Source organism: Trichechus manatus, unplaced genomic scaffold (genome assembly GCF_000243295.1).
Source record: "Trichechus manatus latirostris isolate Lorelei unplaced genomic scaffold, TriManLat1.0 scaffold00008, whole genome shotgun sequence".
Taxonomy (NCBI): Eukaryota; Metazoa; Chordata; class Mammalia; order Sirenia; family Trichechidae; genus Trichechus; species Trichechus manatus.
This window is the reverse complement of record NW_004443944.1, coordinates 11,574,887-11,593,741: the sequence shown is the minus strand read 5'-3', so window position 1 is coordinate 11,593,741 and position 18,855 is coordinate 11,574,887.

Genomic DNA, 18,855 nt, shown 5'->3' with positions numbered 1-18,855 from the left:
ATAATAGCTTAGTTAGTAAAGAATATCTGCCTTGGACGTTGTGCTCTTTTAACAAATTATCTATATGGGATTGAATTGACAGTAGCAACTTGAAAGGTTAGGTAGGAAACTTAAGAGGCAGTGAGTTTATGTTAATGGCGGAGGAACCATTTGGAAAAGGAAGGTGAGTATGGTTACACAACTTGAAGAATGTATTCTATGCCACTGAATTGTACACACAGAAATTGTCGAATTGGTGTATTTTTGCTGTGTATATTTTCAAGAACAACACAATAATAATAATTTTAAAAAGCTCTTCCTCATTGGCTGCTCTGTGTATAGCCCTAGCCTCGACAATTTGTGGATGTGGGAAAAACAGAAGCAGTAGTCTCTCCAGGAATATTCCCAAATCTCTTTTGGAAATTCTTTTCACAAACTTGAGACAGATCTTGCTTGTGGCTAAATAAAACTCTGTGCGTAACTGAAGCTCATTCCTTGTTGTTCAGAGAAAACGCAGTGAACGAACATTCCTTTGGTTTATACTGAGCGCCAGGGCTACCCTGGGCATGGCAAGGGCACAGCTATGGAGACAAGGTCTTCAGCCTCGCTCTTTTCATCCTTGTTTCTTCTCGCTCACTCTGCCCTGGCTTGGATGTCAGGTAGCACCGTCCCTGGACACCCTCTCAACAGGAGGCCCTGCTGTTATTTTCTAAACCAGCCCATTTATTTCTTTCACAGCACTAAAAATACCAATTGTTACTTTATTTATCTGGTCATTGGTTTATTATCTGTGCCCTCCAACATTAAAACTTAAGCTTCACGAAGGAAGGGACTTGTCTATCGTGTTCATCAAAATGTCCCCAGCAATTGTACAGCATCAGTGTAAGAGAACATAAGCCCTGACCCTAAAAACACCCACAATTTTGCCCCTCATTAAGGCGGTCCTGGAGCCCCTGGGTGGTGCAAATGGTTAACGTCTTCGGTTGCTAACCGAAAGGGTGAAGGTTCCAGTCCACCTGGAGGTGCCTCAGAAGAAAGGCCTGGCAATCTACTTCTGAAAAAACAGTCACCGAAAACCCTGTGGAGCACAGTTCTACTCTGACACACATCGGATTGCCATGAGTTGGAGTTCACTTGACAGGAACTGATTTGTTAAGGCGGCCCCCAATTCCCTTTCAACCTTTATCTCTTCGTCCGTCACCCTGAATTCTTGTCACTTCCTTAGCACTCATTTTTTTCTGTTCTCACACATCTTTTCTTGGCATAAAACACCCGCATCCTCCCTACTCTCACCTCCCTTTTTTGTCTGACCACCTCTTACTTGTCCTTCAGGTTTTAGCTGCCAAACTACTTCCTCCAGGCAGCCTTCCATGATAGCTTCCTGGGATGCGGTAGCTGTGCATCCTTAGCACCTCCATGTGCTGCACAGTTCCATCATGCCCCTTATCCACTTTGTTATCCTTGCTTGCTGAATTGTCTGTCTCTCCACTGGAACGAGGAGCACAGCACCCAATACACTGGCACGCAGGAGGTATTCAGTTGGCGTGTTTTTAATAAATGAATGAATAGTCAAGCATTGAAGAATTATTGGCGCAATGGTTAAGTGCTTGGCTGCTAACCACAGGGTTGTCAGTTCAAGCCTACCCAGTTGCTCTGCAGGAGAAAGACCTGGCGTTCTGCTCCCATAAGATTACAGCCTAGAAAACCCTATGGAGCAGTTCTACTCTGTCACATGGGGTCCCTGTGAGTCGAAATCAACTCGACAGCACCTAACAACAACAACATCTGTGAAAACAATACACATCCTTTAAGGCCGAGAACAAAATATGTGTTACTCATTAAACAGACTGAGAGCTAATTGTCCCAATATATGAAGCCTTCCAAGAAATCACTGGAAAAGACAAACAGGACAAAGGGGTGCAGACCATGAACTGACAGTTGACTAAGAATAAGTGTCTTAGATAAATGAATATATGGAAGTTACTTAATACTTGGTTCAAGAGAAACGTGAACTAAAATTTTACTGGGAGATCATCTTTCCCTTTTCTAATTTGCAAAAGTCAGAAAGTTCCATAGCACCCTCTGTGAGAGTAGAGAAAGCAGCCCTCCTCATTTGTGACCCGTGGCAATGTAATTTCTACAGCCTCCATGTGGGGCAATTTGGCAATATTCATCAAAATCAGAAATGCACTTACCCTTTGCCCCCAAAGTCCCCTTCTAGGTATTTCTCCTACAGAGACCCTTCCACATGTATAGAGTGGCATGCATACAGGATTATTTACTGCAGGATCCCTGGTAAGAGCAAGTTTGGAAACTCCCTAAATGCCTCTGGATTCAGGAAACTCAATGAATAATTTATGCTATAGTCATACGGTGGAGTACACTGCATCTCTTTAAAACAGAAAAGAAAAAAGCTCTTTATGAACTATAGGGAATGATCTCCAAAGGATTTTAGGATTAAAAAAAGGCAAGGTGAAAAATGCGTGTATTACCACTCTTTTAAAAAAGGAGGAAAAAGGGGGTGTGCACGTGTGTACACATACATGCTTAATGCGTGTGTTTATTTGTAGAGTTATAAGTATCTGATTCACAGGATACTGGAGAGAAGGGTTTCAGGATGACTGAACGACCAGGTGGGAGGAAGGCTTTTTATTCTGAATAACCTTTTGATATTTTTGAGTTTAGAACCATGTGAATGTATTATCATTCAAACACTGGGAAAAAGAGGAAGACAGAGGAAAGAAGCGAAGGAAAGGGAGGGAGGAGAGAGAGAAAGGAGGGCAAGAGACAAAGACGGAGACAGAGAGAAGTCAGCCCTGAACCAGGCAGGATAAACTCAGCTGCCCTTGGTAACAAGGCGAAACATCTTCAGTTTCACACACCCTTTCTTCCCCCGTGTTTACAGCTAAGTAGAAAACTAGAAGAAGCTTCCCTCTCCAGAATATCCTGATTTCTCTGAAGATTCTGCAAAAATTAGAGAGAGCTGGGTCCAAGCCTCTAAGCCTCATCTAACTGGTGACCCAGAGGCGGATCTCACCACTTCCATCCCCATCTAGAAAGAAACCCAGCGGGTCCTCCTCCCTGGTTCATCTAAAGACACAGGCCGTCTTCCCAGGGAGGGCTCTGTGATGTTGATTGCTGTAGCAGCTCCTGTCATAGCTTGCTTCAGCAGAAAGGATTAGACTGTCCTGAATATGTCAATCAGATATCAAAGATAAATGAAGTTTGAAAAAATAAAATGTACGATTTATTTTTAAAAAATAGTCTTTGGGAGACACCCAGAATGCACTTTGAAAAATCTAAGGGAAATATGTCATGAAAACAAATCCGCGTTCTGCTGTCCAACTTTAATTTTTCACTGATAACACTCAAGTGGGCTGCAGCCCAGCCAATAAATAAAGTTTCTCCATCCTTAATGGCCTCCGATTTCCATTTGCTATATGATGAAGGGTCGCTAGGGAAGATGCTCCGGCCTTGCTCATTTCAGCTCCGCCCCCCTCCCCTCCCCAGGTGCCCTGGGTGTCAGGGAACTGGCCCAGCCCACTGGACTTTACCCCAAGGATGTCCCATCCCTGCTGCTCAGGCAGCGGCATTTGCCAAGGCGTCTGTAAGCTGCCTTGGCATTGCTCGCCAGTTGGGCTTGGTGATGTTTGGGGTTTTAATTCACTTTACTAAAATTGCCTTTCATTCACTTGGTGACAGGTAGTTATTTGTTTTCAGGATTCCATTTGACATTTATTGTTAGTGCAAAACACTAATAATAATAATTAGCGCCTTTTTAGAGTTGCCTGGGGTTTTCGTACTGGTGCATTGTTACCATAAAACATCCCAATGCTTTGCTGTATATAAGATAGTATGATGGTATTTAAGTGTAACCAAGGGGTTTATTATACTCAGGCCAGATTGCAGTATCTCTGAGCCCTCCTCCCCCATTAGCAACCAGGACTTTATATCCTCTAAACTTGTCTGCAATGCTAATACCTATCTTTTTTTTTTTTTTTTAATAAGAAGGAAACCTCGGCCAACCATGCATGGTTTGTCTTTTTCTTAGAAACAAACAAGCAAATGAAGGATTTATGTTTTAGAACTATGCTGTCCAATGCAGTCGCCACTAGCCACCTGTGGCTGCTGCCATTTACATTAATTAAAATTAAATACATTTTATGTGAGTTCCTATTATTCAGTTCCTTTGTTGCACTAGTAATCTTCAAGTTCTCAATAGTCTCACGTGGCTGGTGGCTTCCATATTGGATGTGCAGATGGCAGAACACTCCCATGATTGCAGGAGGTTCTAATGGAGGTGCTACTCTACAACCTTGCAACTCAAAATATGCCCTGAGGACCAGCACCACTGGTATGATCTAGGAATTTGTTTAGAAATACAGAATCGCCTGACCTAGTAACAAGACTCCCAAGTGATTTGTTTTCACATTAACATTTGAAAAGCACTGAGAATCTAGAGCAGAGGTCAGCAAACTTTTTCTTTAAAGGGCCAGAGCGTAGGTATTTTGGGCTTTGTGGGAGTCCCTGGTTGGTGGAAATGGGTAATGCATTCTGCTGCAAACCAGAAGGTTGGAGGTTTGAGTCCATTCATAGGTGCATCAGAAGAAAGGCCTGAAAATCTACTTCTAAAATATCAGCAATTGAAAACCCTATGGAACACAGTTCTACTCTGACACACATGTAGTCGCCATGAGTTGGAATCAGCTAGATGGCAACTGGTGGGCCATATAGTTTCTGTTGCAACTACTCAACTCTGCCGTTACAGCATAAATACATAGACTTAAATGAATAGGCATAGCTGTATTCCAATAAAATTGCATTTTTTATAAAAAGCACACGGCAGGGCAGATTTGGCTTGTGGCTCATCATTTGCAGACCCCTTGCTCCAGAACATTCTTTGGATGTTCCTGTGAATACTATTGGTGCCATTCAGCTCCACTGCTCACTCTCTGATCAAAAGCCTAGGTCTGTGATGCTAGGAAAGATATTTTTCTGGAATGTCTCTGTTGGCTTATGTCTGTCCCTTGTTTCTAAAGAAAGGTGACCTATTTGAGCCCACAGAAGTTAACGATAAAGGGAATGAGGGTGGACAGAGAAGGGCATGCTGCACAAAGATACCAAATCAAGAAGGAAAGGATGAGGGTTGGGCTGCCATTCACATCACCCAATCTACAACAGTTAGACAATATGCAGAGAGGCCCCTGGACTTCGAAGTGAGATTACCAGGTCAATTCCAAGTCCTGACATGCACTTTCCCATCTGAGCAAGACTCCAAGACACCAGGGAAGAAGTTAGCAAGTCTCAAGTTGTAGCGTGGGAGAGCCCTGGTTTGCCTTCTGCGTGGCAGATATGTCCACCCCTGGAAAGGTCCAGGCCGGCCAAAAATTTAAAAACAGAGCAAGCCCAGAAGGGATGCGAGCCATGCATGCCAGTTCTTCCCCTGGTAAGTGAAGCTTCCTGGTGTAAAGGAAGGAAGAAAGGGCAAAAGTTCTCTTCTCGACTTTTCTGGAAAGCCAGACGTTCCCTTTCTGGGAGTCAAGGTGAAGGCTGGAGAAGAGGAGAGGTCTGAAATTCACCCATCAATGGATTGCCTCAAAGCTCCCACCAGATTCAGAATCCCCTCTGTGGGTGTGTGAGAGGCCCTAACTGATCATATTAAACTCTACTTCCATGAGCTGTGAGCACCTGAGTAGGAAGCATGTAATTGAAATCAATGAAAGAGGCATTTGTCCTAAGTTTCTACCATGTTCTGGATGAAAGCAATCTCCACTACACCCTCTTCCAGATGCCATCAAGGCTGAAATTGATGGAGCACCTTGTATGTGCCAGGCACAGGGTAAAAACGTGGGAATCAGACTCCTGGGTTCAAATTCCACCTCGACCACTTATTAGTCTTGTAACTCTCAGCAAGTCACAAAATGTTTTAAACCTCACTCTGATTTTCTGAAATATGAAAGAAAAAGTGTATTTACCTCGGTGCTGTTGTGAGAAATGAAAGCGATATAGCTATCAAGCAATTGGTGCACAATGTGACCCATGGTAAGTGCCCCGTAAACAGTCACTACGAGAAAGTGTCACATAATCCGTAAACAGCCGCACAAGGTAGGAGTTAAATTCCCATTCTACAGGTGATGGGACTGGGGCTCAGAGCAGTGAAATAACCTCAGTAAGAACACGGAGGTAGTAAGTGGCAGTGCTGGGACTGAAATGCAGGCATTTCTGCACACTTCCGTATTCTTTCTCTCCAGCTTGCCATTTATTCTGGAGGGCTACTTAGAAGATCTGTTTTGCATATCCCTTTCTACCGTTTCTCCAAAAACATTCCATTTGTCCTTTAAAGGAATCTGCCTGATGCTCAGTCTTGACATGTGCACGCCACGTCAAAGACCCCTGCACAAAATGGCCTCACGCCAGAATACCTCTTCCTGTGGCCTAGGAAGCTCTACAGGAACTGGCCTCTTCCTATCACTTACCCTCATCTCTTTCTACTCTCCACCCTTACACACTCGCCATTTTGCTCTTCCTGAACCACCAAGGTCATTTCCATTTTATTGCTTTGCAATTACTGTTCCCTCTGCCTGGATAACTCTCTTCCTAGCTCTTGACACAGCTCAAGAGTTTCATTCATTCTAGTTTCTGTTCAAGTATCACCTCGTCAGAGAGTACTCTTGTGATTAATATCATCCTCCCCACTGCAACACCATCCTCCATCCCAGAATCCATTTTTTTTTTCTTTTTGGTGTTTATCATTCCCTGTCCTTACTTTGGAAACCCTGGTGGCACAGTGGTTGAGAGCTATGACTGCTAACCAAAAGGTCAGCAGTTCAAATCCACCAGGCACTCCTTGGAAACTCTATGGTGCAGTTCTCCTCCATCCTTTAGGGTCACTAATGAGTCAGAATCGACTCAACAGCAACGGGTTTGGTTTTTAGTTTGGTCATTACTTTATGTATTAATGTATTTACTTATTCATGTTTTGTTTCCGCCACCAGAAGTTAAGCTCCATGAAGGCAGCATCCTATACATGCCTCCATTCCCAATACTTAGAAAAGTGCCTGTCACAGAAATGCACTAAATACTTTGTTTAATAAGTGTACATGTATCTGTAGGATCACACACCTTTTATTGATAGTGGTTATATACAGGTGGGTGGAATTGTGGATTTTTTTTTTGTTTTCTATTGTCCATATTGGAGCCCCGGTGGCACAGTGGTTAAGAGCTTGGCTGCTAACCAAAAGGTTGGCAGTTTGAATCCACCAGCTGCTCCTTGGAAACCCTGTAGGGTAATTCTGCTCTGTGCTGTAGGGTTGCTATGAGTTGGAATCGACTTGACAGCAACAGGTATTGGTCATATTTTCTGACATCAAAAGAGAGAGAGTATAAAAGATTAGTATAAGTTACTCTTATAATTTTGAAAAGCAATCGGATTTATTCTACATTAAATAAATAATAATAAATTAAGGAACCAAGACTGAAAGTAATCCTTCAAGAAGCCACTAAGCATTTTTCATAGCAAATTTTCCCAGTAGAAGCTGAATTGACAATAGGTCTTTCTTTTCTCTGTAAGTCAACTTTGGACCCCTACCCTAAAGCAATGTTATTCAAAGTTTAGAAAAAGAAGATAAAGTTAAGTTTACAAGAGTCACATACATGTCTTCTTATGCTAGGAGTTCATCAGAGACACTTCAAAGGCAAATCCAACGCCCTTGCCAGGAGTTGGTATATATTTATCTTATTTTTTAAATAAGAAATCTTTATTTTAAAGAGATGTCCTAGATTCTAGACTTCTTCTCTTCTTGGACTGTCATTATAAGTCATGGTTGAGGTTTGAATCTCTGTTTACCTCCCAAGTAATGTTGACTACAAGACAAAGAGTAACTTTGTCATTTGCAAATATTTCTGAGGATATAAATCCTTGCAGGAAGGAGATATGTAATAAATAATTCTCTGCACTTAGCTGGACCAAAAGAAGCTTCTTAGAAGGATTCCAAAATCCAAGGGGAGGAAAAAAAGAATGACTTCATGCAGGCCAGGTCACTCAGAAGCGAAGAGGTATCTGAGAACTTCGACTAAAAGGGCGAGATATTCCCATGTAAGCCTAGAGAGATTTTAAACTAAATATATAAAGCCAACTCAGAAGTTCACGACACCAAAGGGAAGTCTTGTATTTACCAGCATGACAATCTATTTTTTCAAAAGCATCCAAACTTGTAAGATCGGTGGAAAATATTACATCTGCTTCTTTTCGGGACAAGTTGTCAATGTACGGAAATGTCTTAAACCAGGCCTGGTGAATATCGCTCTCATGAAAGATTAGGATTCTACGGATGGAATCATTTCATGTGGAAAATGGCCAGTTTTATGCAGGCATCTGAAGTCATCTTCTACATCCCACTGAGGATTTTCCAGAAGAAAGTATGTGTAGTATTCTAATTGACATGTCGGTTGAAACGTTGTGGACTTTATGAGTGACTTGAAACATTTATTTTTTTTTAACATATCTCAGAAACCTTAGCAGGACTAAAGTTACGGAATGGATTAAAACACTCCAAAAATATTCATTTGTTTTCTTCCCAAGTTTCTTGAAACAGAGGGCTCAGATGAAATATATGACTACATGAAACCATTTATTTTGGTAGCATTTCCACCATTAACCTCAGATCTTCTCCCAAAGACAGGCAGGAAGGAACCAAATAAACACAGCTCATTCATCATGAAGCATGATAATAGGACATTTTATAAACAGAGTGTTTTCCATCCAGAAAGACACCATGTAATTTTAACAAGGCATACAGCAGGTATTACCCGGCCAAGTCCATAGTATTTGCCTCAAAATATTTATTGATACATTGATATTATAATCATCCAGAAAGAGGCCTGAGACCATTACGATTCCTGAGAACAAAGGGATATTTACCTGACTTTTATTGTGACTTCTCAATCCTGATGTTTACCAAAGTGGAAGTCTGAATATTGGAATTAGGCCATCCATGAGACTTCATTGAACACTTACTATGTTCCTGATCAGTTCTAGGCAATTCAACTGATTTAAGTATTAAACATTGTTTCTGCCATTGTTTACAGAGAATAAAAAACCTATTCCCTTTCTTCGTATTTCCATGAGGGAGTTTCTGTTCCCTGGAAGGAACAGTATTAGAGTAATACTTCTAGAACATTTTTCCATGCCCTCAGTGATAGCAGGGTGTAATTAAATGAATTAGTAAGACCAAGATAAAGGTTTTCATAAGCATAGCCTAGACTGTCTCCTTCTCTACTCTAAGACAGCCAGCCCCCAGGATCTCAGGATCTAGAACAAGGCCTGCATTCTCTTCTTTTCCCCCTTCCATGTGGTTTTCATACCAGGGTGGGAGGCTAGGTCTGTCTTCTAGGGCTAGATCTAGAAGCTCATCTCTCTTTCTCCAATCTTGGTGCTCCATAGACGTGAGGCAATCTTTCCTTTCAGATGGCTAGGTGAGTTACCCTGAAGATCCATTCTTCTAGTAGAGGAGGGCTCTAAGCTACAGACTGAGGAGGTATTGACAGCCCAGATTACATAGGAATGTATGCTCCATGAGGGCAGGGATTTTTTCCCTTTTTTTCCATCTCTGTATTCTCAGGATCAAGGTGCCCTTGTGGCACAATGATTAAGCGCCCGACTGCTAACCAGAAGGTCAGCATTTCAAACCCACCAGCGGCTCTGCGGGACAGAAGACCTGTTGATCTGCTCCCGTAAAGATGACAGCCTAGAAAACCCTATGGGGCAGCTCTGCTCTGTCACACGGCGTTGCTATGAGTCAGAATTAAGTTGATGGCACACAAGAACAATAACAACAGCATTCTCAGGCTCTAGAGCAAGGCCTGTCATATAATTGGTGCTCAGTAATTATCAGTGGAACGAATGATCTGTTGTTGCAGGTTCAGGCCAAGTTCCTCAGCTCTCTCAGGGAACTGCCCTAGTGTGAAGAGAGCTACCTCACCCAAGATCACACCCCCTTTCAGGGAGCAACCTGAATCTGATTCTCTCTCTGCCCAGTCCTACTTCCTTCTCTTCCCCCACAGATGTTAAACCCAAGAGCATTCCCTAAATAAACTTAGAAACTTCTTCACTAATCTCACTCAAAGTCTGCTTCCTGGGGAACCTGACCTGAAACTGGATTAAATGAAATGATGTCCCTAGAGTTCCTGACATTAAGTAGGACCTCATCATAGCTGGTTTTGCTCTCCCAATATATCTAAGAGAAGATGAGTTTCAATCAATAGCACTGATGATTGTAATAATAATAATAACACATATTATGACTGAGTGCTTACCCAATGGTAAACTAAGTGCTTTAAATAAATTAAACCATTTTATCCTTTTGACAAGTCCATTCTAATCCATATTTTACAGAAAAGTAAAGGAGGCCATGGGGGTTTAATTAACTTCCCCAAGTTCACATGCTTGTTCACAATCCTTTACTGGCCTTGGCTTGGATGTGGCTCTAAAAGAGACATATTTTTAAGAGAATTTTAGGAATAATCCCTTTGCTTTTTAAGTCTTATCCACCTAAAATCTGAGCCTTTTTAACGTGGCAAAGATGTTCTGCTTTTGTACTTGAACTCCCTCATATCCACTGAAAATTTCATCCGAAGTTATTCTGAGAAGGGAAGAGGAGCTCGTTATTTGAAGAAGGATATTGCAAACAATAACGAGGATCTGTGAAATTCCTCATCCTTGGAAAACACATATATCATAGGTAGAAAATGCTGCTGAGAATTAAGTTGTCTAGTGACTTGGCATTAAACTGAGACCCCAACTTTCATTGCATTGGTTTTTTTTTTTCCAAATAACAGCTGGAAGATATCTGACCGTCATGACTGCTTGCCTGAGTTTCAGTAATGATGAGAGAATCAATATTCCTGCTATTTCATATAACTCAGTATACTGAATTCAGTTGAGGCCTTTGGGTCCTGGATTTTATGATGCCAGTAGCCAAATCAATACAAAATTATTCAGCAAGCGTTTAGTGAGTATCTTCTATATGCTTGTCAGTGCACTAGGCACTACCATTAAGAACACAATAGACACAATATCTTGCTCAAAGAGCTTACAATCTAAGAGCATGGGACTCAAATTTCAATCATTTCCACACGATCGTCTACATTTCTGACATAGTCACATGTGTGCCATAATAGTATTAACATATTTTTAACCAGCTTCTTTCACGTACATAAATTCTCTAAAGGAGGAAAGTGCATAGTACCTCTGAAAATATAAACTAGGCATCTCTTGCCAGAAAAGAAGATGCCCATGAAAACAAATACATAACTACCAACGTTATGACAGCCTGGGAAACCCTATGGGGTTGCTCTAAGTCAGAATTGACTCGATGGCAATGAGTGTGTGTGTAATTTTGTTTTTAAGATTGTATGTTTAATCTTAAACCTAAAATCATTGCACATTCCAGCATGATACATGTGCTACACTTGGGAAATTATTTCCTCATGAAAGGAGGCAGATATGAGGATGAATAAGGAAAATGAACTACTACATGATGCCGGAGGATGAAGAGGTAATGAGCTCGGACTTTGGAGCTCAATTGACTGGATTCAGATCTTAGTTCTGGCACTTAGTGCCTATTAACCATATGACTTCAGGAAAGTTACTTCTCTAATCCTCAATTTCCTCATCTGTAAAATGGGGATAATGGACTACTGACCTCCTTGGGAGGGTTAAATGGGTTAAAGAGCTTAGAACTGTGGCTGGCCCGTGGTTGTTGTCGTTAAGCGCCCTGCAGTCAGGGGCAGGTTAACCAGTAAGCATGGAGGCTCCAGCTTGCACTGAGCAAGGTACCCGCGGGCTTAATTGTATTTACTTGCTAATCTGTGCGATTTTACATGGGTTTCACCACATCAAATGTGGTGGGGGACAGGTGACATTGTGCACTGCAGATTGGTGGGAAGGTACAATTGGGCCCTGCCTCGAAGTTGGTTCTGACTCATAGCAACCCTATATACAACAGAAAAAAATGCTGCCCGGTCCTGTGCCATCCTCACAATTGTTGCTGTGTTTGAGCCCTTTGTTGCAGCCACTGTGTCAATCCATCTCGTTGAGGGTCTTCCTCTTTTTCACTGACCTGCTGCTTTACCAAGCATGATGTCCTTCTCCAGGGAATGGTCCCTCCTGATAACATGTCCAAAGTAAGTGAGAGGAAGTCTTACGATCCTAGGTTCTAGGGAGCATTCTGGCTGTACTTCTTCCAAGACAGATTTGTTTGTTCTGTAAAAGGGTTAATCACTATTGATATTATTGTGGACCTGCCAAAGTTATGGGAGGGGTCTATGCAGGGCACTTTTCAGTCCTATCAGAGGGGGCAGGAAAGTCTCCACAGAACAAATGCCGGTACACTGACTGATAAGCCGGTCTTTATCAGACGGGAGATGTTGATTATTCAGGTAAAGAGCAATCTAAGCTAAAATAACTCGCTTTTTTTTTTCTTCTTCTTCTTTGATGGACTCATCTGTAGTAAACACCTTTTGTTTTTGCCTGACCCCCTTCTTCAGGTGATAGTACTTGGATTTCCTGGTGGAGAACTACCCTTACCTACTTTGGTACATATAAGTAGGGTCGGACTGAATTCATCCCCAAGTCCAGGAGTGAGCATGTAAGGCAGGTCTGTCCAAACATCCACCTGGCTGCAGTAAACTGTGTGGCCAGATTGACCCAGTCAGAGTGAATCCTGGGACACTGTCAGGAATTATTGGGCAGGAGAGGTTCTTATTCCACAAGCTTTAAAGCTGATATTGTGTAAGGTTGATATTTCTGGTGATTCCAGACTAGGGAAGGAATACTCTCCTTGTGAATGGAGCCAACTCACAGGAAAGTGGAGTTGAGAGACAAACAGGCAGATTTCATGTCATCATCTGAGTACCAGGATCCAACTATGCCTGAAGCTGATTCTTGAACTTTCTCAGTACCTGAGCTATACTCCCCTTCCCCGTTTCTAAGCTAAAACTAATTTGATTTCATATCACCTTGAACGAAAATAGTCCGACTAAAGTGAAGTCTTAAATCATTTAGATTTTTAAAAGATTTTTTATAAATTAATTATAGGTTCCATAAGGAAAGAGAATGGGCTTGTTAAGGAAATAGGAACTTCAGAACAGTTTTAAGCCAGTTTTCAAGAGCTACCCCTTCTCAGACAGATACTTTTATATCTTGTGCAGTAATTGTTAGCATTTTGTGACATTTCTAGTCTGTCCTGGGTGTTACTAGTTTCTGACAGGTCAGGCCTGTCACCTCCATGAAAGCAACTAGCGTCCGCACGGGCACACTGTATGGCGTGGAGTACCTTTGAGAATTACTGATGTCACACTAAATCTCATCAGCTGTATTTATTCTCTCTTCATCTCTACCATTTGAGGCTCTTCAAAAAAAAAAAAAAAAATTCTGATTATTTTTACATGAAGATAGCTTCTTCTTGCTCCTGTGATTTTGAAAACTGTAAACCACGGCTTAATTCTAGGGGACTGAATTTGTCCTTATGGCAAGTGTAATTAAAATGTAAATCTCTAGGGGGATATCTGGAAAGTTAAGGTTATTGTTGATATTATCATTAATTGATAATTATCAAATGCTCACTTAAAAATGATCAGCCTTTAGATTTTGATGGTCTCCATTATCCCTGTTAGGTCACTGTAAAATAATGATGAATGAACCCTCAAGCAGATGAATTAATGATTAAGGCAGTCCAGAAGAATTCAACCCAGATTCTGTATCCAACGGGTTTCCACGTCAGCCTGTAGCACTCTCTTTGCTGACTAGATTTCGAGTAAGTGTTTGAATGAGATTAACTCTCAGAGCGGTGATTTCATCAAGAGACAAAGCCTGATAAATAAAGAAGAAAAAAGACAAAGCCCAATTAAATCCTTTCTGAAATATCCCATTGAGGATCCCCGCAAGGTGATGTCAGAATGTAATCCTAACGATGTTTCGGAAACACCCTTCTATAATTCCATCTACACGTAAGAACATTTTCTCAGGAAACATCTAATGATGCTGGTAAGAACCCTGCACATGAATGAATGAGGACCTAGACCTCTTGGTTTAGATTTGGTATGACAGTATTGTGTGTTAAATAAATACCAATAAATTATTAAACCATATTGGTTGTATCGTAACATGGAGTCTTAACAATGTATTATGTCAGCACATACAGCTCTCGCTCAGGGAAATTCTCCATCTCTTTAATTCAAGCACTGACATTCTGTGCCAGCACAAAGCCTTTTTTATTTGAGATTGACACATGTCTAAAATTGCTTAGATTTTGTGTTGTGCTCTTAATACTGGAAACCCGGCAAATGAAATTCTATGCCACTGTGCATGAACAATGCCTTACAAAAAAAAAAAAACTTTGCCCGGGGGTTTGACTGGAGGATTGGAGAAACAAAAAGTGCTTTCACTACTGTTGCTTCAAGTTGGGGGAATAATTACTTTGGTGGAGGAAAAGGGAGGGCCATTCCCAGCCCCTTGGAAAAACAGCATGTTTGTCAGCCCTTAAATGAGATCATTAAATTCAAGAAGGGTGTCATGTGGATCCTGGGTCATGTCAGTAGAATGGGATGCCTGTGTCTTGGTGTGGATGTGCTAGGATGCTAGTCATCATCTGCTCCCCATTTGTGGAAGGTTTCTTGCTCCTATTTTACTCTGACATGCCTGGGTAATCGTGCTAACTCCGATGAACTCTTCTTTCTAGATCTGAGGATAAACTTCCTCCAGTTGACTTTCCAAAGGCGTTATTGTGCCTTCTGCTTTGGCTACAAACCCAGTTGTATTTTCATGGGATTTTCTCGAAATAACATTCCAGTCGTCAAACATTTCTTCATGCACTTTAATGTCACCACCTTACTGGTGGGGCTGGGGAGTCTGGCCAAAGCTGAGACTCTCTAGATCAGTATGAAAATCAAATCTCGTGTGGTTCTTCGGTATTTGACATCCTATATTCCCAAGTTCGTCCATATATTCAACTTTTGACACAACACTGTTGTTTCCATCTCAACTGTTGGGAAGAAAAGAAAAATTATTTGCTCAAGATTGAAAATCTTTTCAGACAGTGATCTAGACGCTCCTACCGGAGCATCTGGAGATCATGGGCGTCATGAACACACATTCCTCAGGATGGAATTATGGCTTTTTCTTTACTCCTCAATATCCGTTATCCAGTCCTCCAATGCACAAAACAGCTGTTCCAGACTTAGCATTTCCCCAATAAGCCATTCTGTTTCAAGCTTCCATGCTTTTGCACATGCTGGCTTTGTAGTCTGGAGTGCCTCCCCCGGATATCCAGAAAATTCCTACCCATTATTTAAAAATCAGCTGCAGGATCTCTGCTGTTTACTGTTCTAAACACAGCAACTAGGACAGTATTTGGCACATAGTAAGCACTCAGTAAATATTTTAATGGTTATTGTTTTTAGCTATTCCGAAAAAGATCACCTGAGACAGTAGTGCTTTCATCAACTTTATCAATTTCCATTTCTCACTTGTACGCTCATTTCCAAATACCTGTAATTATCCTTACACCCCACCCCACTCCCAACCCTTAAAACATAATCTTCTATTTCATCCAAGGGGAAAATAAGGCAAATGGCCACCTGATTAAGCAATTAGCCAAGAGAACCACTCTTTCTTGAGCAGATGAGTCATCGCAGCTTCAGAAAATGGTGCCTTCAGACTGGAAACCACCCGGGCAACTTTGTTCTTGAATATCCTTGCTTAATGTGGCTTAGTGCAAACCTTTGCATTGCTTTTGATTCCCTTTTTAAGTAACGCATACCATTTAATCAGCGTTCCCTCCCTTTCTATTGTGAGAGCCAAGGGCCATTTTCTAAAACAGGAAGATGAGAAATAGCAGTTGACTCAAGACCTGCTGAAGGGTTCTGCTTACCCCACCGGGTCTCCTTTGTCTGTGTAGCTGCACGGTTTTGATTCTGTGGTAGTATTTAGGGCAGTGTGCAAAGAAGAAAAAGAAGGGGAAAAAAGGAGAGTTTACAAAAATGTTAGTGATATAATTATAAGAGCAGAGAGATGTCATGTAATGGGTGGGGGGAGGATAACACACCTGAGAACAGACTGAGGGGATTCAGGAGGCACAGGGATTCACTAAGGGCAAAAACGATGCTTTGCACTGAGCAGTACGCTGTCCCCAAGCATTGCCAAGGGTTCTAGAGGCATTTCCTGGGCATTAGGAAATTACTGGAAAAGGACTTGCCTAGAATTTTCTCTCATTATTAGAAGGAAAAGGTTTTTTTAGATATAAATAAAGATAAAGGTGTAAATAAACCCTTTTCTTTTTTAGTATTTTTTTAATTTCAAAGGTAATATATGCTTCATAAAAGTAACAACTACCATTGACTGAGGACGTGTACTGGAAGAGTTAAAAGCACGTCACATGTAACCCGTTTAATTCATGCCATGGCCTTCTAGCTAAGTACTGTTACTACCCTCGTCTTTCAAATGAAGAAACTGAGGCAGAGAGTTGGGAAACACCTTGCCCACAGTTAGACGGCGACTAGCAGAACTGGCTCTTGAGATCAATTCAACTGGCTCCAAAGCCCATCATTATTTCAGCAATCTCGCTATCTTGCCTCCCCCCAGGTTCAAATCTTTTTAGAGTGAACCACATGAAATTGCCAATATTCTGCCATTTTCTACCTACAAAAATTGGCAACTTTCACATGAATCAACCTAGTATAAAATTGTATAAAGTAAAACATGGAATTCCTCTTCCCCAATTCCACTGTCTGGAAATGCCTGGAGTTCTTCGGTAGTGTAGTTAACAAACTCAGCTGCTGACTGGAATGCAGGCAGTTTGAGCCAACCCAGAGGTGCCTCAGAAGAAAGATCTGGCAAACTACTTCCAAAAAAAATCAGCCATTGAAAACCCTAGAGTACAGTTCTGCTCTGATACACATGGAATCATCATGAGTCAGAGTCGACTCAAAGGCAACTGGTAGACCTTTCCTATACATAGAGATGCATTTAAACACATAGACAGATGTGTATAACTTTATATTGTCTTTTTAACTAGGAAAATACACTCAAAAACATAACTTGGACATCATTGTGCAGGTATCCTTGTGCACTTGTATTACTATTTTTGGAGACTGGGTATCTAGCAGTGGATGCTAGGTCACAAATGTCCCCTTAGAGAGAAGCAATTCTGACGCTTCTGCTTCCCTTGAGGCATTCCTTCACATTTCAAGGTGCTAGGTTCATAGTATGAATGTCAAGTTAGTTGAGCTGATGAAACATGGATACCTGATGCCCGTGTTGTAAACAGCATAGGGATTGACCCAGCAAGACTTTTGAAGAAATAACCCCAGCACTGACCTTCAGCCTGACCAGAAAGCATAGATATCTCAGATTTATGAATATCATTTCCTGCCTCAAAGAGGTCAGAGATCACCCTCAAGCCCTGCTTTGTTTCTTTAAGCCCAGAGAGCTATGTTGAAGGGGTGGAGCCAACCTCAAGGGTCTTTGCTGTCTGGAGATGAAAGGCCTGTGAAGGTCAGAGACTTCTGTTAAGTCAATACCTTACAGGGCGCTCTCCTTGGTACTTTGACCCTCAATGACTCAGCCACCTGGGGGGTCCCATCCTCTTTAGACTGATTCCATGTTGACTCTTGGCTGTTTGATGTTGCCTTTGTCTTGATTTCCTGTTCTCTTTTACCTGGCTGATGTTAATCTATCAGGGATTGCCTGATAGAGTCCATTACACATTCATTTCTAAGATTCTGAGCTGTGCTGCCTGGATCTGTGGAGCCACTTGGGTTCTCTGCTCTTAGATGGAGATTGTCTCTTACCTGGACACCAGCACCAACCTCCTTGCTGTCCCCCCTGCTTCTACTCCAGCTGTTCCCCACACGGCAACACAGGGGTCCTTTCTAAAATATACATTAGATTTGTCATGCCCTTGCTTAAAGCCCTCTAATGGCTTCTCATAATCCTTAATAAAATATTGAATTCTTCCCGTGACATATAAGGTCCTAGATGATACGGCCCCTGCTCTTTCTCAGGTCCCATCTCACATCATTTCCCCCTAATCTCATGCAGCTCCAGCCTTATGACCCTTCCGTCTACCCTTTAAAATGTCATGTTTGCCCCAACCCACCCAAAGACTTGACCCAGCTATTCCTTCGTTTGGAAAACTCTTCCCCTTAATTTCCTATGGTTGGCTTCATCTTTCCATCCCTGAAACTCTGCATTTTGTTTTAATTGTTGTTGTTTGCTTGTTATTTTCTGTTTCCCCCAATAGAGCATGCACCCCTAAGAACAGAGACTTCGTTTTCATATTTCACCACAATGTTTAGAAAAATACCTGGCACTTTTTAGAAATCTACTAAAGGTTTGTTTGATAAAAAAGTAAATGAACAAATGAATGGTTCTTGGGTTTCCACTTTCAATTGACAAAGTGCCAGTAGAGGATTTCCTTGGGCTGTACTTTCCTTTAGTCTTCAGCAGGCATGCTTCTTTACAGAAGGAAGAAGAGAAAGCAAAATAGCAAAATAGCTTGTTGGCTGCACAAACCTGTATGTTCAAAGATATTCATCGTTATTTTATATAAAAAAAATCCATTGCTGTTGGGTCGATTCCAACTCATAGCGACCCTATCGCACAGAGTAAAACTGCCCCATAGAGTTTCCAAGGAGCGCCTGGTGGATTTGAACCACCAACCTTTCGGTTACCAGCCGTAGTTCTTTTTTTTGTTTTGTTTTTTTGAGGCTTCCATTTTTTTTTCTTTTTTTGTACTTCAGATGAAGGTTTACAGAACAAATAGTTTCTCATGAAACAGTAGTACACATATTGTTTTATGACATTGGTTAACAACCCCA